At 44.7% G+C, this 23803-nt stretch overlaps 1 non-coding gene across 1 annotated transcript; it reads left to right on the top strand.

Moving 5' to 3' along the window:
* Nucleotides 1-23212: 23212 nt before the first annotated feature.
* Nucleotides 23213-23286, top strand: TRNAN-AUU (transfer RNA asparagine (anticodon AUU)). Its single transcript has one exon. It is a non-coding gene; the product is annotated as a tRNA-Asn (tRNA).
* Nucleotides 23287-23803: the final 517 nt, after the last annotated feature.

Here is a 23803-nt window from a genome sequence, read left to right as displayed (position 1 = left end):
TTTAGTAATAGGTGAAAAACCATCCCTACAAAGGTGTTAATCAGAGACTTGGCTTTGTGGACACTTTTCAGAGAACAAATTTGTTAGCATAAAAATAAAGCCAGAAAATGAAGAGCTGTTTAATCACGCAATTTGATTTTTTTGCCAGCATATTTCTTTTTCTCTGCAACCCACTGCTAAATTGTGCTTCCTAGATGTTTTTATAAAATCACTGAATCAAATCTAACTCTGATTACATCAGAGAAGGCCAGGTACCCTACACCATAACAGGGGGTATGAAATTTGACTTGTCTACTTAAAGATCACCAAAATCTGATAACAAGGTCAATTACGTCCCTGGGTGGGATTGAACCACCAACCTTTTGGTTAATAGCCGTACACACTAACTGATTGCGCCACAGAGACACTTTGCAGAACAACATACTGACAAATGCTAATAAGCATTCATCTAAAACGTTTCCTAGAAAAACTTAAAAAAGTCAATAATCTGGAGAGTTTTTGTAAGATGTTTCTTCTATCAACCAACGAAGAAACACATTGGTACTTTCCCATGATGAGTGAGTGCTTCAGGATCTCTTGCACTTACATGTGCAGCAGAGTACAGCAATGGAAGCATGCTGGGCCCATAACCCAGAGGTAGGCAGATTGAAACTATCCTCTGCTATATGCATTTTTTTGTTTGTTAATTAAAGTAATCCAAAACTGGGATTGATATTTTGGCTCTTTTATTTTTACTTAAAGTACAATAACTTTTACCATTTTAATTTGTTTTAATAGTATATTGACAGTATTGTTTTCTTTCAAAAATCCACTTAATTTTCTTTACCCTATTATTAAAATGGTAATTGACAAAAACAAACTACATTGTCACCAGAAGAGCAATACAAAATGTACAAGTGATATATTAAAATCATCTTTCCAGCTTGAATTTCAATGATGCATTGGGGCAACGATTTTGTGAGAAACATCTTCACCCTTAAATAAAGATTTTCTTAATTCCTTACCTGTGTGCTAATTAGATATCACCTTGTTTTCATATTAAACAGACTTCCACATGAGAAAGCAGCAAGGATGCAGTGGCGTTAATGTTTCCTGGTGTCAACTTGTATTATTTCAGTAGACATTGAAATGAGGATGCATCTTGCTGCCTTTCCAATGAAGCAAGTTTAATTTAGTAATAGGTGAAAAACCATCCTTACAAAGGTGTTAATCAGAGACTTGGCTTTGTGGACACTTTTCAGAGAACAAATTTGTTAGCATAAAAATAAAGCCAGAAAATGAAGAGCTGTTTAATCACTCAATTGGATTTTTCTGCCAGCATATTTTTTTTCTCTGCAACCCACTGCTAAATTGTGCTTCCTAGCTGTTTTTATAAAATCACTGAATCAAATCTAACTCTGATTACATCAGAGAAGGCCAGGTACCCTACACCGTAACAGGGGGTTTGAAATTTTGACTTGTCTACTTAAAGATCACCAAAATCTGATAACAAGGGAAATTAGGTCCTGGGTGGGATTGAACCACCAACCTTATGGTTAATAGCCGTACATACTAACTGATTGCGCCACAGAGACACTTTGCAAAAGTCCGTACTGACAAAGGCTAATAAGCATTCATCTAAAACGTTTCCTAGAAAAACTTTAAAAAGTCAATAATCTGGAGAGTTTTTGTAAGATGTTTCTTCCATCAACCAACGAAGAAACACATTGGTACTTTCCCATGATGAGTGAGTGCTTCAGGATCTCTTGCACTTACATGTGCAGCAGAGTACTGCAATGGAAGCATGCTGGGCTCATAACCCAGAGGTTGGCAGATTGAAACTATCCTCTGCTATATGCATTTTTTTTTGTTAATTAAAGTAATCCAAAACTGGGATTGATATTTTGTCTCTTTTATTTTTACTTAAAGTACAATAACTTTTACCATTTTAATTTGTTTTAATAGTATATTGACAGTATTGTTTTCTTTCAAAAATCCACTTCATTTTCTTTACCCTATTATTAAAATGGTAATTGACAAAAACAAACTACATTGTCACCAGAAGAGCAATACAAAATGTACAAGTGATATATTAAAATCATCTTTCCAGCTTGAATTTCAATGATGCATTGGGTCAACAATTTTGTGAGAAACATCTTCACCCTTAAATAAAGATTTTCTTAATTCCTTACCTGTGTGCTAATTAGATATCACCTTGTTTTCACATTAAACTTCCACATGAGAAAGCAGCAAGGATGCAGTGGCGTTAATGTTTCCTGGTGTCAACCTGTATTATTTCAGTAGACATTGAAATGAGGATACATCTTGCTGCCTTTCCAATGAAGCAAGTTTAATTTAGTAATAGGTGAAAAACCATCCCTACAAAGGTGTTAATCAGAGACTTGGCTTTGTGGACACTTTTCAGAGAACAAATTTGTTAGCATAAAAATAAAGCCAGAAAATGAAGAGCTGTTTAATCACGCAATTTGATTTTTTTGCCAGCATATTTCTTTTTCTCTGCAACCCACTGCTAAATTGTGCTTCCTAGATGTTTTTATAAAATCACTGAATCAAATCTAACTCTGATTGCATCAGAGAAGGCCAGGTACCCTACACCATAACAGGGGGTATGAAATTTGACTTGTCTACTTAAAGATCACCAAAATCTGATAACAAAGTCAATTACGTCCCTGGTTGGGATTGAACCACCAACCTTTTGGTTAATAGCCGTACACACTAACTGATTGCGCCACAGAGACACTTTGCAAAAGTACATACTGACAAATGCTAATAAGTATTCATCTAAAACGTTTCCTAGAAAAACTTAAAAAAGTCAATAATCTGGAGCGTTTTTGTAAGATGTTTCTTCTATCAACCAACGAAGAAACACATTGGTACTTTCCCATGATGAGTGAGTGCTTCAGGATCTCTTGCACTTACATGTGCAGCAGAGTACAGCAATGGAAGCATGCTGGGCCCATAACCCAGAGGTAGGCAGATTGAAACTATCCTCTGCTATATGCATTTTTTTGTTTGTTAATTAAAGTAATCCAAAACTGGGATTGATATTTTGGCTCTTTTATTTTTACTTAAAGTACAATAACTTTTAGCATTTTAATTTGTTTTAATAGTATATTGACAGTATTGTTTTCTTTCAAAAATCCACTCTAATTAGCACACAGGTAAGGAATTAAGAAAATCTTTATTTAAGGGTGAAGATGTTTCTCACAAAATCGTTGCCCCAATGCATCATTGAAATTCAAGCTGGAAAGATGATTTTAATATATCACTTGTACATTTTGTATTGCTCTTCTGGTGAAAATACACACAGCTCCTGGTATTTCCTTGTGGTCTCCCATCCAAGTACTAAAACCAGGACCAACACTGCTCAGCTTTCATGATCAGGAGAGATTGGGCAAATCCAGTGTGCTGTGGCTGTAGATGAGCTGGTGGTTTCTGTTACAGCTCTTCTACTTCTAACTTCTGGTACATAAAAGAATACATGTAAAAATGAAATGTACCAAGAAAATGGTGTTGGTAGTTTAAAAACACCTAAAGAATCTGATACTACCAAGCAGTCTCCCATCCATGTATTAACAAAGTCCAATACTGCTTTGCTTCAAAAATCAAATGACATTGGGCATATCCAGTGTGGTGTGGCTTTAGATAAGCTTTGTGGTTTCTGTTAGAGCTCTTCTACTTCTAACTACTGGTACATTAATGAATATGTATAAGGTTGTAGTTTATCCAATATGCCTTTACTACCTTACCTTTCAACCCCCCCTCCCTCCCCTCTTCTCCTTATAGCTTCCTTAGTTCTCTCCTCCTCGTGTGTGCGTTATTTGTTTTCTCATACGTCCTAGAGGATGCTGGGGTCACATTAAGAACCATGGGGTATAGACGGGATCCGCAGGAGACATGGGCACTTTAAGACTTTCAAAGGGTGTGAACTGTCTCCTCCCTCTATGCCCCTCCTCCAGACTCCAGTTTTAGTATTGTGCGCAGTGATACTGGATGCACTACAGGGGAGCTCTACTGAGTTTCTCTGAAAAGACTTGTTAGTTTTTTTTATTTTCAGGGAGGCTGCTGGCAACAGTCTCCCTGCTTCGTGGGACTTAGGGGAGAGAAGTATGACCAACTTCTAGTGAGTTCAATGGCTCTGCTTCAGGCTGACAGGACACCATTAGCTCCTGAGGGTGCTGATCGCTGGGTACGCCTAGATGCACACTCCCGCAGCCTGCCGTCACCCCCTTACAGAGCCAGAAGATAGGTGAGTAGCAGAAGAACAGAAGACTTCTCTTCAGTGACGGCATTCTGAGGTACCGAGCAGCGAGCGGAACGCTGCGCGCCATGCTCCCACACAAACACAGGCACTGCAGGGTGCAGGGCACGGGGGGGGGGGGCACCCTGGGCAGCATAAATTCCTCACAAAAGGCTGGAAAAAGTGGACATTAGTGCCTGGGCACTGTCCTTACCCCGCTAGCGTAATTAATTATTTCTGAGCGGGACAGATACGCGCCATTACAGCGGCGGGGCTTCTTCCTCACCTCACCAGAACATCTTTAGAGCATTACAAGTCTATCACTATAGAGTTTATTATTTCCCAGACTGTGTACTTTTGGCGCTGGATTGTGAGCTGAAAAATCCTCTGTGTCCCTCTGACAGATTTACTGACGGTCTGTCCCCCATAAGCCGGTGTGTCTGTGGGTACTTGGTATATGTGTGTCAACATGTCGGTGGCTGAATGTTTTTCCCAAGAGGAAACTATATTAGGAATGCAGACATATGATGGTGGCCCTGTTGGCACCACCAATAACTGACTGGGTAAATGTTTCAGTAATATCAGAGTAAGGTTGGATAAATCTGTGTCCCAGACACAGACGTAGAGAATAGATGTGATATTCATGGCTATGTTTCTTTTCCCTCAGGCCCCGCTGGGTCGCAAAAATGTTATTTTGCCCAGTTACTACACACTGATACTGACACGGATACTGATACTTATGTCGACCATAATGTTTCCTGATTAGATCCAATATTGGCAAGGAGCATTCAGTACATGATTGTGGATATTAAGGACATATTAAAATCACTGAAGACCCTGCTGTTCCTGACAAAGGGGTCTATATGTATGTATATATAGATATATAATGAAAGCTGATGTAACGTTCCTCCATCTCTGTTTGAGAAAGTCTGGGCCAGCTCGACAAGATGGTTTCAAATCCCCAAAAGGATTCTGGTTGTTTATTCATTTCCCGCCACGGACAGAATAAAGTGGGAGTCACCCCCTGTTCTGCACGGGGCCCTGTCACAAATCCAGAGGATCGTATGCAGGAAGCTACATTATTTCTAGTTATGTAACCACGGGTACATTACTTAGACCTGCCATTACATGTGCATGGGTGAGTAGTAGTATTCAAGAATTGGTCGAATACCTTGTCATCCGATATAGATACCCTGGAGAGATGGGATACTCCTTACGTTGTATCATATCAAGGACACTGCAGCATACTTACGTGAGACTGCAAGGGATATAGGACTCTTGAGTTCACGGGCCAATTTCATGGCAGTGTCGGATAGGAGGGCATTGTGGATTCACCAAGAGAATGCTGATGCTGACTCCAAGAAGAAAGGGAGTCTCTTCCCTATGAAGGTGAAGCCTTGTTTGGTGACTGCCTAGTTAATTTGATCTCGGCAGCTCCCGCAGGTAAGTCAACCTTCTTGCCCTATGTTCCCTCCCAACGGATGAAGACGCATCATTATCTGATGCAGTCATTTCGGCCCAATAGATATGCAAGAAGTTAAGATTCCCCTTTCTTTGCAGGTAGAGGAAGGAGAAGAGAGAAGAGGTCTGCATCCTCTTCAAGATCGCAGGAGCAGAGATCATCCTCTGCTTCTGCCAAATCCACTGCATGACGCTGGGGCTCTCTTGCAGGAGCCCGCACCAGTGGGGGCACGTCTAAAACTCTTCAGTCAGTTCTGGATTCATTCGGACATGGACTCGTGTGTTTTACAAATAGTGTCCCAAGGGTACAAACTGGGGTTTCAAGATGTTCCCCCTCACCGATTGTTCAAACATTAAGTTACTGTGCTATTCCTGGGTTATATAGCGCTGGGGTATGTGCTGGCATACTCTCTCTCTGTCTCTCCAAAGGGCCTTGTGGGGGAAATGTCTTCAGTAAAAGTATTCCCTGTGTGTGTGGTGTGTCGGTGTGTCTCCACTGGGTACAGTATCAAACTGAGGTCTGGAGGAGGGGCATAGAGGGAGGAGCCAGTGCACACCCAGAACTAAAGTCTTTCTTAAAGTGCCCATGTCTCCTGCGGAGCCCGTCTATCCCCATGGTCCTTACGGAGTCCCCAGCATCCTCTAGGACGTTAGAGAAAATAGGATTTTAATACCTACCGGTAAATCCTTTTCTCTTAGTCCGTAGAGGATGCTGGGCACCCGTCCCAGTGCGTACTGTGTCTGCAGTTATTAAATGGCCCTTAACTCCAGAACATTTATGTGGAGATGAAAACATCCAAGGAAGACTTGACCATCTTCCTTGGATGTTTTCCCCCTGTGTGACTGTTCTCCAGCCTCGGAGGGTTGCATCCGTGGTCCCTAGGATCCCGTCCTGGATCCCGAACTATCGCCCCTCTAGGTGGTGAGAACTGTGCAGCCACCAATGGAGTGAGAGTCTGGTCTTGGAAGACAGGATTATCCTCCGGTGCATGTGTAGGTGGGATCCGGACCACTTGTCCAACAGGTCCCACTGGAACACTCTGGCATGGAACCTGCCAAACTGAATGGCCTCGTAGGCCGCAACCATCTTCCCCAGCAACTGAATGCATTGATGGATTAACACTTGCTGGTTTCAGAATTTGTTTGACCAGACTCTGGATCTCCAGAGCCTTTCCACTAGAAGAAAACCTCTTCTGTGTCCAGTATCACTCCCAAAAACAACAACCGCGTCATTGGGACCTACTGCGATTTTGGCAAGTTTAGGAGCCAACCATGTTGTTGAAAAACTGTCAGGGAGAGTAGATGTTTTGCACCAACTGGTCCCTGGATCTCGCCTTTATCAGGAGATCATCCAAGTACGGGATAATTGTGACTCCTTGCTTGCGAAGGAGGACCATCATTTCCGCCATCACCCTGGTGAAAATCCTCGGAGCCGTGGACAGACCAAACGGCAACGTCTGAAATTGGTAATGACAATCCTGAATTGCAAACCTCAGGTAGCTTGATGCAGTGGCTAAATGGGAACATATAAGTAGGCATCCTTTATGTCTACCAAAACCATGAAATCTCCTTTATCCCCCGGACTGGAGATCACTACCCTGAGAGATTCCATCTTGAAATTGAATTTCTTTAGGTAGAAATTAAGGGATTTCAGATTTAAGATTGGTCTGACTGAGCCGTCCGGCTTCTGGACCACGAAGAGGCTTGAATAAAAACCTTCTCCCTGCTGACTAAGGCTGATTTGAACAATCGGTGAGGGGGAACGTCTTGAAACCCCAGTTTGTACCCTTGGGACACTATTTGTAAAACCCACGAGTCCAGGTCCGAATGAATCTAGAACTGACTGAAGAGTTTTAGACGTGCCCCCCACTGGTGCGGGCTCCTGCAAGAGAGCCCCAGCGTCATGCAGTGGATTTGGCAGAAGCAGAGGACGATCTCTGCTCCTGCGATCTTGAAGAGGCTACAGACCTCTTCCCTCTTTTCCTTCCTCTACCTGCAAAGAAAGGGGAATCTTAACTTCTTGCATATCTATTGGGCCGAAATGACTGCGTCAGATAATGATGCGTCTTCATCCGTTGAGAGGGAACATAGGGCAAGAAGGATGACTTACCTGCGGGAGCTGCCGAGATCAAATTAACTAGGCCGTCGCCAAACAAGGCTTCACCTTCATAGGGAAGAGACTCCCTTTCTTCTTGGAGTCAGCATCAGCATTCCCTTGGTGAATCCACAATGCCCTCCTATCCGAGACTGCCATGAAATTGGCCCGTGAGCACTTGTGCCCGGTGTAGGATTTTTAAATATGTGTAGTTTACTGTATGCAAGGGTTTAAAACCTTTTAGGAACTGAGATCTAAGGTGTATTACATGTAGTTTAAAAAAAACAAAAAAGGTTTATTTTATGGCAGTAGTTTCCAAACTGGGGTTCTTGCACTGGTAGCATAGTTTGGTGGTCCAGGACCAATTAAAATTATTTATACTTTATTAAATTGGCAAAACCATTCCCTCACAACATAACTGAACCTGAGGATGACATGCTATAAACACAATTTACTTAATTTTATATTTTTTTCTGAATTTCTCAATAAAAAAAACTTTGGCCTAGGGGTGCCGTGAAACAAATTTTGATACTCTAGGGCAGGGGTGTCAAACCCATGGGCCGCATGCCGCCCCCAATGCATCCTTTTGTGGCCCACAGGCCGGGGTCCAGCAGGGGTCCTTTTGTGGCCCGATCACCTTGCTTAGAGCGAGGGCTGGAGAGTGCAGCCAGAGTCTTTGCTTTCTATGTGCGGCACCATCTTCCCGAAGAGATCACCGGGAAGATAGTGCCTCTTCCACTGGCTACAGCACAGGTATACTGGGGTGGGGTAGCAAACTGGGGGCCCCAATGGGCCCCTCCAGCAGTCCCTCTACCAAAACACGTCTTTTGGTGGTTTTGCGGTGTTGTTATAACTACATGGTGACGATACTGTAGCACAGAGATTTTCAACCATTTACAACTCACGTCACACAGAACAAGATTTAAATATTGACAAGGCACACTGAAATATAATGGTGATGCATGGTGCAGTATCGTGTCCTAGGATGTCATGTCGCAGCTTCTCCATAGGTAACGCCTGAACAGGCCCGGTGACAGGGGGGACAAAGGGGACACTTGTTCAGGGCTCCAAGTATTAAGAACAGAAATAATGGGGCCACAGTGCCAATATTGCTTTTTAAAGTGTATCCACCAACTGCTCAATTTAAGCAGGAAAACAATTAACAGGCCAACTAAACCCTCCCCCCTCCTTTTACCCCATCACTTTGTCCAGTCCCTGTGGTCCATACTGTATTGCCATTATTATGCATGTTGCTGTGCTGGCCCTTTTCTGAATGTCCCTGCCACCGCCACCGAAGAGCTGGATAGCCCAGTATGAAAACCACCTGCCGGCCTCACTGACGGTCCGAGTCAAAGGCTCCATTTTTTTTAAAGATCCCTCTGCCAAGTTAAGGGGGGTTGAGGGGGCCCCAGAGATATCAGTGCACTGGGCCCCGAGATTTCTGTTGCTGGCCCTGACCCTCAGGGGCGTATCTACCCCTTGGCCAGGATGGCACTTGCCAGGGGCACCATCCAGCTGTGCCAACCGTGGCTAAGGGATAGAGTTCTGCAGTCTCGAAAGGGCGCTATGGCAATCAGCGTGGGACTGACCAATTAGACGGTGAGGGAAGGACACTGAAATTGTCCCAACCCTGTTACAGTTTGAAACGCCCCTCAACTGCTGTCCACTGCTTCACTCCTAGCTCTGCCCCTTTGAAATTATTAATCCCTACCCCCCGGTAGGCGGAGTTCTCCAGGCCCATACTCAGGAGTCACCACTGCTGTACATTATGTGCCGGTTGTAGAGGCAGAGCGGGGAACATCAGAGAACGCCACAAATTACACAGTGTGCAAGGAGATGGCTGGAGACAGCTGCACAGCCATGCCTTGCAAGTTCGAGAGAGCTGTTGAATTTCAGCACTTCAAGTCAGAGCCTGCCCCCTGCTGCCCAAGCAGTCCGTGACAGTTAGTGTCGAGGAGGGGGGGATTTGTGCATGTGTGCTATCAGTGTGTGTGTGTGGGGGGGTGGAGGATGTGTGTGACTGTGAGGGAGCTGTCAGTGTCAGTGGGGAGAGGAGCAGGAGGGAGTTGTCAGTGTGTGGAAGTGATGAGAGTTGTCAGTACTGGGGAAATGTGTGTGTGTGTGTGTACTAGATTTAGGAGTGTGTGTTTGTGAGAGGTTTCAGTTGGGGAATTAGAGTTCATACAGTAATTAAATGTTTTCATATTGAGAACTACATCTCCCAGCATATACAGTGTGCTGGGGATGCTAACAAGCTTTATTTAAAAGTTTAAAAAACATTGCTTTTATGACTGCAATGGTTAAAAAGGGAGAGCTATAAATCAATTTATCAGTGAATGATCGCAGTTTGAGCTGTTACATTTTACTGAACCACCTATCCCTCCACACTCACTACCTGTCCTCAGGATACATTTACCATCCCGGCAGACGGTATACCGGCGGTCATTTGACCGATGTTGGAATCCTGACACCACTTGGGAGACTGGTGCCGGCACACAGACAGCCAACATCCCGAAGGCGAGTATTGGAGGGAGGGTTAGGACCGGAGGAGCGGGTGTTAGGGAAGGCACTAGGAGGGGGGGGGGTTAGTCCTAGCTGCCACCCCCTGAGGGTTAGCCCTATCCGCCACCCCCCCAGAGGGTTAGGATTAGGTATCATGTGACTGCTGGAATCCCGAGCGCCGGATGCCATACCCAACCCCCTTTACTTTTTCAGGCATTTCTATCTCTCCTCTCTCTATGGTGTTCCGATTGCCCACTTTCCCTTGTGCTTTTCTCTCTCTCTCCTTTGTTTAGAGCATCAGTTTCTGTAGTCCACTTTATCCTTATTTTTTCCAGTGTTTCACTATCTCTCTGATGTAATGAGGATGTATGGTCTAGAGGGATCAGTAATGCATTGTACTGTATAGAGGCGTCAGGGATGTAGCGTAGGGTATAGAGGCGTCAGGGATGTAGCGTAGGTTATAGAGGCATCAGGAATGTAGCGTAGGGAATAGAGGCATCAGGGATGTAGCGTAGGGTATAGAGGCGTCAGGGATGTAGCATAGGGAATAGAGGCGTCAGGGATGTAGCGTAGGGAATAGAGGCATCAGGGATTTAGCTTAGGGAATATAGGCATCAGGGATGTACTAGCAGGTATATAGAGGTCAGTGTACTGTATAGAGGGGTCAGTAATGCAGTGATGGTTATAGAAAGGTCAGTGATGTAGTGTAGGGTATAGAGGGGTCAGTTATGTAGTGTGGGGTAAAGAGGGGTCAGTAAAGATACTAAGCTGAAGTACTTAGAACACTTCTTGAATTAAGACACAACCTGCAAGAAAAAGTATGCAATATGGGTGAAAAGGCAAATGTCAGAGGTCTGATACAAGTAACCAGCTCCACACCTTGCACCACATAGCGTTATGTTAAACTGGGATATGTTCTTTTTTGGTGTGTGTGTATGTGTGTGGGGGGGGGGGGGGGGTGCCAAAGGAAATTTTTGCCATTGGCTCCTTTGGTCTAGAACCAGCCCTGATCACAAAATATTTTTGTCTAAGCAGACTGGACATTGATCAGCGTTGGCTCATTCTCAGCCCCCCGCCCAGCCTCTGCTGCCAACAGACTGCTATTAGCTAGTTAACCTTCTGCCTTCCCTATCTATGACACAGACTGCTTCTAATGCTACCAGACTGTTCCCAGTGGCTTCACACCAACAGTGAATCCCAGCCGATGATGTAGGGCAGCGTGTGGGGGAGGGGGTCAGTTGCTGTGGCTCCAACATGGTAACCGCCAATGGACTGCAATGCTTTATCGAAAGGGGGGGCGCCAGTCCCTTACTTTGCCAGGGGCGCTTGGACCCCTAGCTACACCTCTGTTGACCCTAACCGATACCCCTAAACTAACCATAATTCCTGCAGTAAAAATCCATGTTTCTATGTATATAGGGGGTCATTCCGAGTTGATCGCATGCTGCCGTTGTTCGCTGCGTAGCAATCAGTTGAAAAAAAATGGCTAATCTGTGCATGCGCATGCTCCGTAATGTGCATGCGCATCGTACGGGTACAAAGTCCATTGTGGTTTTGCACTAGTTCTAGCGATTATTCCAATCACAGAACAGGCCACAAGGAGATTGACAGAAAGAGGGCGTTTCTGGGTGGCAACTGACCGTTTTCAGGGAGTGCTTGGAAAAATGCAGGCGTGGCAGAAGAAATGCAGACGTGGCTGGGCATTCGCTGGATGGGTGTGTGACATCAAAAGCCGTCCCTCGGTTGTTAGAATCAACGCACACGAAGTGTAACTACAGTGCTGGTCTTATTTTGAAACGATTTTGCAGGCGCTCTGCTGCTCAAGTGTTCGCACTTCTCCAAAGTGAATATACACTCTCCAGTGGGCAGCGACAATGCGTTTGCATGGCTGCTAAAAACTGCTAGCGAGCAATCAACTCAGAATGACCCCCATAGTGTATTGCAAGAAAATATCTGTAAATCCAATGGTACCGTAAGTGCGGTATATACTCGCACTTCTTTGCGGGGTGAGAACATCTCCCCTAAGTGAAGTCAGCCCTATGAATAGAGTTTGTGTGATCCCTGTGCAGCAGTCACAGAAAGGGTTCATCTCTGCAGTTTGTCACTCAAATTACATTGCTGCATTTTTTTCTAGAAGTGGATCTGAGAGCTGTTACCCGCAGACCAGCTACAATAATTATCCTGGGTACTCACTAGACCAGTGGTTCTCAAACTGCACCCTGGGGTGCCTCAGGACACTTGCAGGGGTGCCTTGGATTGGTGGTCCAGGACCAATTCAAAATATTTATAGTTAGTGTTATAGGCAAAACCAGTGCTGTTGGCTGGCAATCATAACATATGTGCACAAGCAGAAGCAAATCCTGTCCCCTACCAAAGGGCCAGTGCTAGGGTGTTTGGCGCCTCCCTGCAAACTATTAATTTGGGCCCTCTCTCCAATACTTAATAAAGGGACAGTGCGCTCCTTAAAAAAAGAAGGTGTGGTATCACAAGGAAGGGGCATGGCCACACAATAGCACCCCAAATCAAAATACGCCACACAGTAGCACTCTTATTGTCATTACACCGCATGTAATAATAATAATAATAATACCCACAGTCGCAGTGCCCTTTACACATAACCACTATATCAGTGCAGCTTACACACATAATGCCAACAGTAGCAGTGCCCCTTCTACACATGCCCACGGTGGCAATCCTTTACATGGCAAATATCAACCTGGTTTTGCCATGTAAAGGATTGCCACTTTAAAAACAAACAATCAAACAAAAAAAAAAAAAAAACAACAGGAAAAAACACAAAATCTCTCACTTTCTGATTCTCACACCCTATTACATTCCTCTCTATATATTTAAATGTTTCTATTACTGTATGTTCCCTCTTCCCTTCTCCAAACTATACACATCAACATTTTTTAGTATTTCCAGGTAAGTTTTGTGATGTAGGCCATGCACAATTTTAGTTGCCCTAATGTATTTACAGCCTTCTGGAGATATGGCTTCTGGAACTGAACACAGGATTCTAAATGTGGCTGTACCAAGGACCTATACAGTGGCATTACAGGTTGAGTATCCCTTATCCAAAATGCTTGGGACCAGAGGAATTTTGGATATCGGATTTTTCTGTATTTTGGAATAATTGCATACCATAACGAGATATTATGGTGATGGGACCTAAATCTAAGCACAGAAGGCATTTATGTTTCATATACACCTTATACACACAGCCTGAAGGTCATTTTAGCCAATATTTTTTATAACTTTGTGCATTAAACAAAGTGTGTGTACATTCACAGAATTCATTTATGTTTCATATACACCTTATACACACAGTCTGAAGTTCATTTAATACAATATTTTTAATAACTTTGAGTATTAAACAAAGTTTGTGTACACTGAGCCATCAAAACACAAAGGTTTCACTATCTCAGTCTCACTCAAAAAAGTCCGTATTTCGGAATATTCCGTATTTCGGAATATTTGGATATGGGATACTCAACCTGTATTACTTTTTTCTGCTACTGGTTCTTTAACCTATGCAAACAAGCATCTGACTTGCCTTTCCTATTGCTTTGTTACATTGCTTACCTGAAATAGTAATACTTAGATAGCTTTCCTCTTGCCATTATAATGCCTTTAATATTATAGTTAGCCTTTGCATTTTTGAGACGTGTATGATTTTGCATTTTTTGGCATTAAATGTTGCCATGTTCTTGACCATTCCTCTAGTCCAGGGGCGGAACTGCCAGAGACAACGGAGTCAGTTGCCGCCGGGCTCCAGCCCTAAAGGGGCTTCCTCCATTGCCCCCCGGCTGTTACGTGCCCTTCCTACTAAATAGACAAAGGCGCTACCAGCAGGGTCTCGCAGTTTGTACATTCCATGCCGTAACACCCTTCTTTCCACCTTCACAATGAAGCTATTGGTACTTTGCAAAAAAAAAAATTATTAGCATTGCAACTCAGCAGATCAATGCAGTGTGCAGCCACACACTCCATATATCTGCTTAGCCACAAAGCTGATTATTTCTTCACAAAGTACAAGGTGAGCTCCAAATAGAATTCTCTAGCTTAGATTATACCTTTCTATGCAAGGGTAAATAGCTCAATTGTTTGACTGCAATGCCACAGGAAATGGTTTGGATCCAAGACAGTGTGACTGAATAATAAAGAAACCTTAAGATGAGTTCATGAATGTTGTATAAGTATTAGTGAGAGAAGGGGTCAGGAGCATGCTAGGCTGCAAAAAATAAGGTAGGCTGCAAGTGAAAGTAATGATCTCCTATATATTTTCCCAGATCTGTCACTCTGTGTGGCTAACTCTGGGGGAAGTCACAGCAATGGGCGGAGACGGCAACTGCAGGACGATACACCAGTGCCAGCAGCAGACCGTAACAAAGTGACAGATCAGGGAGAATATATAGGAGGTAGGGAGGTGGCCATGGTACATGGCTGGCCAAGGGACACTAGCTCATGTACCCCTTTGCCACTGAGGCTGGCCACCAAGGATGGACCTGTCACCAGTGCACATGCAATAACCTCTTCTGCTGCCCTCTTTGCAACTCAGATTGCCCAGTGCTCCCCTTCGCTAACAGTCCACAAAGTTTCCCCATCTCACGATCTGCCTCCTCACCCCCACTTTCATCTCTACAGCACACGCGCATATCATACAAGATCCCATCATGCGTACGTAGGTCTGAAATGCAAGAGGGAGGTTGGGGGGAGATTGGCATGCGCCAGCAACTAGAGATGAGCGGGTTCGGTTTCTTTGAATCCGAACCCGCACGAACTTCACTTTTTTTTTCACGGGTCCGAGCGACTCGGATCTTCCCGCCTTGCTCGGTTAACCCGAGCGCGCCCGAACGTCATCATGACGCTGTCGGATTCTCGCGAGACTCGGATTCTATATAAGGAGCCGCGCGTCGCCGCCATTTTCACACGTGCATTGAGATTGATAGGGAGAGGACGTGGCTGGCGTCCTCTCCATTTAGATTAGATTTAGAAGAGAGAGAGAGAGAGAGATTGCTGTGATACTGTAGATTAGAAGAGAGTGCAGAGTGCAGACAGAGTTTAGTGACTGACGACCACAGTGACCAGTGACCACCAGAGACAGTGCAGTTGTTTGTTTTATTTAATATATCCGTTCTCTGCCTGAAAAAAACGATACACAGTCACACAGTGACTCAGTCTGTGTGCACTGCTCAGCCCAGTGTGCTGCATATCAATGTATTGTATATAAAGCTTATAATTGTGGGGGAGACTGGGGAGCACTGCAGGTTGTTATAGCAGGAGCCAGGAGTACATGATAAATAATATTATATTAAAATTAAACAGTGCACACTTTTGCTGCAGGAGTGCCACTGCCAGTGTGACTAGTGGTGACCAGTGCCTGACCACCAGTATATTAGTAGTATTGTATACTATCTATTTATCAACCAGTCTATATTAGCAGCAGACACAGTACAGTGCGGTAGTTCACGGCTGTGGCTACCTCTGTGTCGGCACTCGGCAGGCAGTCCGTCCATCCATAATTGTATTATATACCACCTAACCGTGGTTTTTTTTTTCTTTCTTTATACCGTCGTCATAGTCATACTAGTTGTTACGAGTATACTACTATCTCTTTATCAACCAGTGTACAGTGCGGTAGTTCACGGCTGTGGCTACCTCTGTGTCGGAACTCGGCAGGCAGTCCGTCCATCCATAATTGTATTATAATATATACCACCTAACCGTGGTTTTTTTTTCGTTCTTTATACCGTCGTCATACTAGTTGTTACGAGTATACTACTATCTCTTTATCAACCAGTGTACAGTGCGGTAGTTCACGGCTGTGGCTACCTCTGTGTCGGAACTCGGCAGGCAGTCCGTCCATCCATAATTGTATTATAATATATACCACCTAACCGTGGTTTTTTTTTTCGTTCTTTATACCGTCGTCATACTAGTTGTTACGAGTATACTACTATCTCTTTATCAACCAGTGTACAGTGCGGTAGTTCACGGCTGTGGCTACCTCTGTGTCGGCACTCGGCAGGCAGTCCGTCCAACCATAATTGTATTATATACCACCTAACCGTGGTTTTTTTTTCATTCTTTATACCGTCGTCATACTAGTTGTTACGAGTATACTACTATCTCTTTATCAACCAGTGTACAGTGCGGTAGTTCACGGCTGTGGCTACCTCTGTGTCGGCACTCGGCAGGCAGTCCGTCCAACCATAATTGTATTATATACCACCTAACCGTGGTTTTTTTTTCATTCTTTATACCGTCGTCATACTAGTTGTTACGAGTATACTACTATCTCTTTATCAACCAGTGTACAGTGCGGTAGTTCACGGCTGTGGCTACCTCTGTGTCGGCACTCGGCAGCCGGTCCATAATTGTATATACCAGTGACCTAACCGTGGTTTTTTTTTCTTTCTTTATACATACATACTAGTTACGAGTATACTATCTCTTTATCAACCAGTCTATATATTAGCAGCAGACACAGTACAGTGCGGTAGTTCACGGCTGTGGCTACCTCTGTGTCGGCACTCGGCAGCCCGTCCATAATTGTATATACCAGTGACCTAACCGTGGTTTTTTTTTCTTTCTTTATACATACATACTAGTTACGAGTATACTATCTCTTTATCAACCAGTCTATATATTAGCAGCAGACACAGTACAGTGCGGTAGTTCACGGCTGTGGCTACCTCTGTGTCGGCACTCGGCAGCCCGTCCATAATTGTATATACCAGTGACCTAACCGTGGTTTTTTTTTCTTTCTTTATACATACATACTAGTTACGAGTATACTATCTCTTTATCAACCAGTCTATATATTAGCAGCAGACACAGTACAGTGCGGTAGTTCACGGCTGTGGCTACCTCTGTGTCGGCACTCGGCAGCCCGTCCATAATTGTATATACCAGTGACCTAACCGTGTTTTTTTTTTCTTTCTTTATACATACATACTAGTTACGAGTATACTATCTCTTTATCAACCAGTCTATATATTAGCAGCAGACACAGTACAGTGCGGTAGTTCACGGCTGTGGCTACCTCTGTGTCGGCACTCGGCAGCCCGTCCATAATTGTATACTAGTATCCAATCCATCCATCTGCATTGTTTACCTGAGGTGCCTTTTAGTTGTGCCTATTAAAATATGGAGAACAAAAATGTTGAGGTTCCAAAATTAGGGAAAGATCAAGATCCACTTCCACCTCGTGCTGAAGCTGCTGCCACTAGTCATGGCCGAGACGATGAAATGCCAGCAACGTCGTCTGCCAAGGCCGATGCCCAATGGCATAGTACAGAGCATGTCAAAACCAAAACACCAAATATCAGTAAAAAAAGGACTCCAAAACCTAAAATAAAATTGTCGGAGGAGAAGCGTAAACTTGCCAATATGCCATTTACCACACGGAGTGGCAAGGAACGGCTGAGGCCCTGGCCTATGTTCATGGCTAGTGGTTCAGCTTCACATGAGGATGGAAGCACTCAGCCTCTCGCTAGAAAACTGAAAAGACTCAAGCTGGCAAAAGCACCGCAAAGAACTGTGCGTTCTTTGAAATCCCAAATCCACAAGGAGAGTCCAATTGTGTCGGTTGCGATGCCTGACCTTCCCAACACTGGACGTGAAGAGCATGCGCCTTCCACCATTTGCACGCCCCCTGCAAGTGCTGGAAGGAGCACCCGCCGTCCAGTTCCTGATAGTCAGATTGAAGATGTCAGTGTTGAAGTACACCAGGATGAGGAGGATATGGGTGTTGCTGGCGCTGGGGAGGAAATTGACCAGGAGGATTCTGATGGTGAGGTGGTTTGTTTAAGTCAGGCACCCGGGGAGACACCTGTTGTCCGTGGGAGGAATATGGCCGTTGACATGCCAGGTGAAAATACCAAAAAAATCAGCTCTTCGGTGTGGAGGTATTTCACCAGAAATGCGGACAACAGGTGTCAAGCCGTGTGTTCCCTTTGTCAAGCTGTAATAAGTAGGGGTAAGGACGTTAACCACCTCGGAACATCCTCCCTTATACGTCACCTGCAGCGCATTCATAATAAGTCAGTGACAAGTTCAAAAACTTTGGGTGACAGCGGAAGCAGTCCACTGACCAGTAAATCCCTTCCTCTTGTAACCAAGCTCACGCAAACCACCCCACCAACTCCCTCAGTGTCAATTTCCTCCTTCCCCAGGAATGCCAATAGTCCTGCAGGCCATGTCACTGGCAAGTCTGACGAGTCCTCTCCTGCCTGGGATTCCTCCGATGCATCCTTGCGTGTAACGCCTACTGCTGCTGGCGCTGCTGTTGTTGCCGCTGGGAGTCGATGGTCATCCCAGAGGGGAAGTCGTAAGCCCACTTGTACTACTTCCAGTAAGCAATTGACTGTTCAACAGTCCTTTGCGAGGAAGATGAAATATCACAGCAGTCATCCTACTGCAAAGCGGATAACTGAGTCCTTGACAACTATGTTGGTGTTAGACGTGCGTCCGGTATCCGCCGTTAGTTCACAGGGAACTAGACAATTTATTGAGGCAGTGTGCCCCCGTTACCAAATACCATCTAGGTTCCACTTATCTAGGCAGGCGATACCGAGAATGTACACGGACGTCAGAAAAAGACTCACCAGTCTCCTAAAAAATGCAGTTGTACCCAATGTCCACTTAACCACGGACATGTGGACAAGTGGAGCAGGGCAGGGTCAGGACTATATGACTGTGACAGCCCACTGGGTAGATGTATGGACTCCCGCCGCAAGAACAGCAGCGGCGGCACCAGTAGCAGCATCTCGCAAACGCCAACTCTTTCCTAGGCAGGCTACGCTTTGTATCACCGCTTTCCAGAATACGCACACAGCTGAAAACCTCTTACGGCAACTGAGGAAGATCATCGCGGAATGGCTTACCCCAATTGGACTCTCCTGTGGATTTGTGGCATCGGACAACGCCAGCAATATTGTGTGTGCATTAAATATGGGCAAATTCCAGCACGTCCCATGTTTTGCACATACCTTGAATTTGGTGGTGCAGAATTTTTTTAAAAACGACAGGGGCGTGCAAGAGATGCTGTCGGTGGCCAGAAAAATTGCGGGACACTTTCGGCGTACAGGCACCACGTACAGAAGACTGGAGCACCACCAAAAACTACTGAACCTGCCCTGCCATCATCTGAAGCAAGAAGTGGTAACGAGGTGGAATTCAACCCTCTATATGCTTCAGAGGTTGGAGGAGCAGCAAAAGGCCATTCAAGCCTATACAATTGAGCACGATATAGGAGATGGAATGCACCTGTCTCAAGTGCAGTGGAGAATGATTTCAACATTGTGCAAGGTTCTGATGCCCTTTGAACTTGCCACACGTGAAGTCAGTTCAGACACTGCCAGCCTGAGTCAGGTCATTCCCCTCATCAGGCTTTTGCAGAAGAAGCTGGAGGCATTGAAGAAGGAGCTAAAAGGGAGCGATTCCGCTAGGCATGTGGGACTTGTGGATGCAGCCCTTAATTCGCTTAACAAGGATTCACGGGTGGTCAATCTGTTGAAATCAGAGCACTACATTTTGGCCACCGTGCTCGATCCTAGATTTAAAGCCTACCTTGGATCTCTCTTTCCGGCAGACACAGGTCTGCTGGGGTTGAAAGACCTGCTGGTGACAAAATTGTCAAGTCAAGCGGAACGCGACCTGTCAACATCTCCTCCTTCACATTCTCCCGCAACTGGGGGTGCAAGGAAAAGGCTCAGAATTCCGAGCCCACCCGCTGGCGGTGATGCAGGGCAGTCTGGAGCGACTGCTGATGCTGACATCTGGTCCGGACTGAAGGACCTGACAACGATTACGGACATGTCGTCTACTGTCACTGCATATGATTCTCTCAACATTGATAGAATGGTGGAGGATTATATGAGTGACCGCATCCAAGTAGGCACGTCACACAGTCCGTACTTATACTGGCAGGAAAAAGAGGCAATTTGGAGGCCCTTGCACAAACTGGCTTTATTCTACCTAAGTTGCCCTCCCACAAGTGTGTACTCCGAAAGAGTGTTTAGTGCCGCCGCTCACCTTGTCAGCAATCGGCGTACGAGGTTACATCCAGAAAATGTGGAGAAGATGATGTTCATTAAAATGAATTATAATCAATTCCTCCGCGGAGACATTGACCAGCAGCAATTGCCTCCACAAAGTACACAGGGAGCTGAGATGGTGGATTCCAGTGGGGACGAATTGATAATCTGTGAGGAGGGGGATGTACACGGTGATATATCGGAGGGTGAAGATGAGGTGGACATCTTGCCTCTGTAGAGCCAGTTTGTGCAAGGAGAGATTAATTGCTTCTTTTTTGGGGGGGGTCCAAACCAACCCGTCATATCAGTCACAGTCGTGTGGCAGACCCTGTCACTGAAATGATGGGTTGGTTAAAGTGTGCATGTCCTGTTTTGTTTATACAACATAAGGGTGGGTGGGAGGGCCCAAGGATAATTCAATCTTGCACCTCTTTTTTCTTTTCTTTTTCTTTGCATCATGTGCTGATTGGGGAGGGTTTTTTGGAAGGGACATCCTGCGTGACACTGCAGTGCCACTCCTAAATGGGCCCGGTGTTTGTGTCGGCCACTAGGGTCGCTAATCTTACTCACACAGTCAGCTACCTCATTGCGCCTCTTTTTTTCTTTGCGTCATGTGCTGTTTGGGGAGGGTTTTTTGGAAGGGACATCCTGCGTGACACTGCAGTGACACTCCTAGATGGGCCCGGTGTTTGTGTCGGCCACTAGGGTCGCTAATCTTACTCACACAGCTACCTCATTGCGCTTCTTTTTTTCTTTGCGTCATGTGCTGTTTGGGGAGGGTTTTTTGGAAGGGACATCCTGCGTGACACTGCAGTGCCACTCCTAGATGGGCCCGGTGTTTGTGTCGGCCACTAGGGTCGCTAATCTTACTCACACAGTCAGCTACCTCATTGCGCCTCTTTTTTTCTTTGCGTCATGTGCTGTTTGGGGAGGGTTTTTTGGAAGGGCCATCCTGCGTGACACTGCAGTGCCACTCCTAGATGGGCCCGGTGTTTGTGTCGGCCACTAGGGTCGCTAATCTTACTCACACAGTCAGCTACCTCATTGCGCCTCTTTTTTTCTTTGCGTCGTGTGCTGTTTGGGGAGGGTTTTTTGGAAGGGCCATCCTGCGTGACACTGCAGTGCCACTCCTAGATGGGCCCGGTGTTTGTGTCGGCCACTAGGGTCGCTAATCTTACTCACACAGCTACCTCATTGCGCCTCTTTTTTTCTTTGCGTCATGTGCTGTTTGGGGAGGGTTTTTTGGAAGGGACATCCTGCGTGACACTGCAGTGCCACTCCTAGATGGGCCCGGTGTTTGTGTCGGCCACTAGGGTCGCTTATCTTACTCACACAGCGACCTCGGTGCAAATTTTAGGACTAAAAATAATATTGTGAGGTGTGAGGTATTCAGAATAGACTGAAAATGAGTGTAAATTATGGTTTTTGAGGTTAATAATACTTTGGGATCAAAATGACCCCCAAATTCTATGATTTAAGCTGTTTTTTAGTGTTTTTGGAAAAAAACACCCGAATCCAAAACACACCCGAATCCGACAAAAATAATTCGGTGAGGTTTTGCCAAAACGCGTTCGAACCCAAAACACGGCCGCGGAACCGAACCCAAAACCAAAACCCAAAACCCGAAAAATTTCAGGCGCTCATCTCTACCAGCAACACCACACAGCTCACTGTGACCACAGTGGAGAGGCGCTGCAACAGGACAATACACCAACCTCGGAGCAAGGAACTGCGTCGGTCAGGAGGAGAACTATTTCAATAGCATAAAAAGGTTAATGCGTCCCACCCTATGGACACCAGACTCATCAAGTCACTGTTGCCAGAGTCTCATACAATGACTCTGAACCTCTAAGCACACTATTTGACTGTCCACACCCTGCTGTGCCTATTAACCATCTCCTCCACCACCCTCAACACTGACCCACACATCATTCACCCACAAAGATACAATAAAGGTAGTTTGGATAAATTAGCTAAATGAAATGGATTTAACCAATTTATCTAAATGACCATTTTTGGATGTTTTCCAGTGTTTGTGAACAAATGGTCAATTGTAATTTGCTGCCACATATTAGCATAATTTTGTTTCAACTAGAAAAAAAAATTGGACAGATAATCTAAGTGTGGATCCAGTTTAAAGGTCCGTATTCACGGCCCGATTTTGGGGAGAGATGTGTGCTGAGCGAACTGCTCAGCACACATCTCTCCCCCCGCTCAGCACAGCGTGATGTGTGCTGAGCGTACGGGGGGTGGGGGTGGCGCTCATTTCACCCCCTGTGTAGGGCATTCTGTGTGTATCCAGCTTAACAGGTGTGAGCATCATACAACTACTGACTTGCGAGTAACTATACAGCAGCTCCATACCTTGTGACTTGAAGAAACACCAGTTAACCCCGGGAATGCTGCAGTCAAAGCAACAATTCCTCTTCTTCAATTACCATTTTAATAATAGGGTAAAGAAAATGAAGTGGATTTTTGAAAGAAAATAATACTGTCAATATACTATTAAAACAAATTAAAATGGTAAAAGTTATTGTACTTTAAGTAAAAATAAAAGAGACAAAATATCAATCCCAGTTTTGGATTACTTTAATTAACAAAAAAAATGCATATAGCAGAGGATAGTTTCAATCTGCCTACCTCTGGGTTATGGGCCCAGCATGCTTCCATTGCAGTACTCTGCTGCACATGTAAGTGCAAGAGATCCTGAAGCACTCACTCATCATGGGAAAGTACCAATGCGTTTCTTCGTTGGTTGATGGAAGAAACATCTTACAAAAACTCTCCAGATTATTGACTTTTTAAAGTTTTTCTAGGAAACGTTTTAGATGAATGCTTATTAGCCTTTGTCAGTATGGACTTTTGCAAAGTGTCTCTGTGGCGCAATCGGTTAGTGTGTTTGGCTATTAACCAAAAGGTTGGTGGTTCAATCCCACCCAGGGACGTAATTAACCTTGTGATCAGATTTTGGTGATATTTAAGTAGACAAGTCAAAATTTCAAACCTCCTCTTATGGTGTAGGGTACATGGCCTTCTCTGATGTAATCAGAGTTAGATTTGATTCAGTGATTTTATAAAAAACAGCTAGGAAGCACAATTTAGCAGTGGGTTGCAGAGAAAAAAAATATGCTGGCAGAAAAATCCAATCGAGTGATTAAACAGCTCTTCATTTTCTGGCTTTATTTTTATGCTAACAAATTTGTTCTCTGAAAAGTGTCCACAAAGCCAAGTCTCTGATTAACACCTTTGTAAGGATGGTTTTTCACCTATTACTAAATTAAACTTGCTTCATTGGAAAGGCAGCAAGATGCATCCTCATTTCAATGTCTACTGAAATAATACAAGTTGACACCAGGAAACATTAACGCCACTGCATCCTTGCTGCTTTCTCATGTGGAAGTCTGTTTAATGTGAAAACAAATGTGTGTGTTTTTTTCAACCTGGAAGCCCAACATCGATTAA

Source organism: Pseudophryne corroboree, unplaced genomic scaffold (genome assembly GCF_028390025.1).
Source record: "Pseudophryne corroboree isolate aPseCor3 unplaced genomic scaffold, aPseCor3.hap2 scaffold_1512, whole genome shotgun sequence".
Taxonomy (NCBI): domain Eukaryota; kingdom Metazoa; phylum Chordata; class Amphibia; order Anura; family Myobatrachidae; genus Pseudophryne; species Pseudophryne corroboree.
Note: the sequence above shows the minus strand (reverse complement) of the source record. Positions and strands in the feature narration are given on the sequence as shown.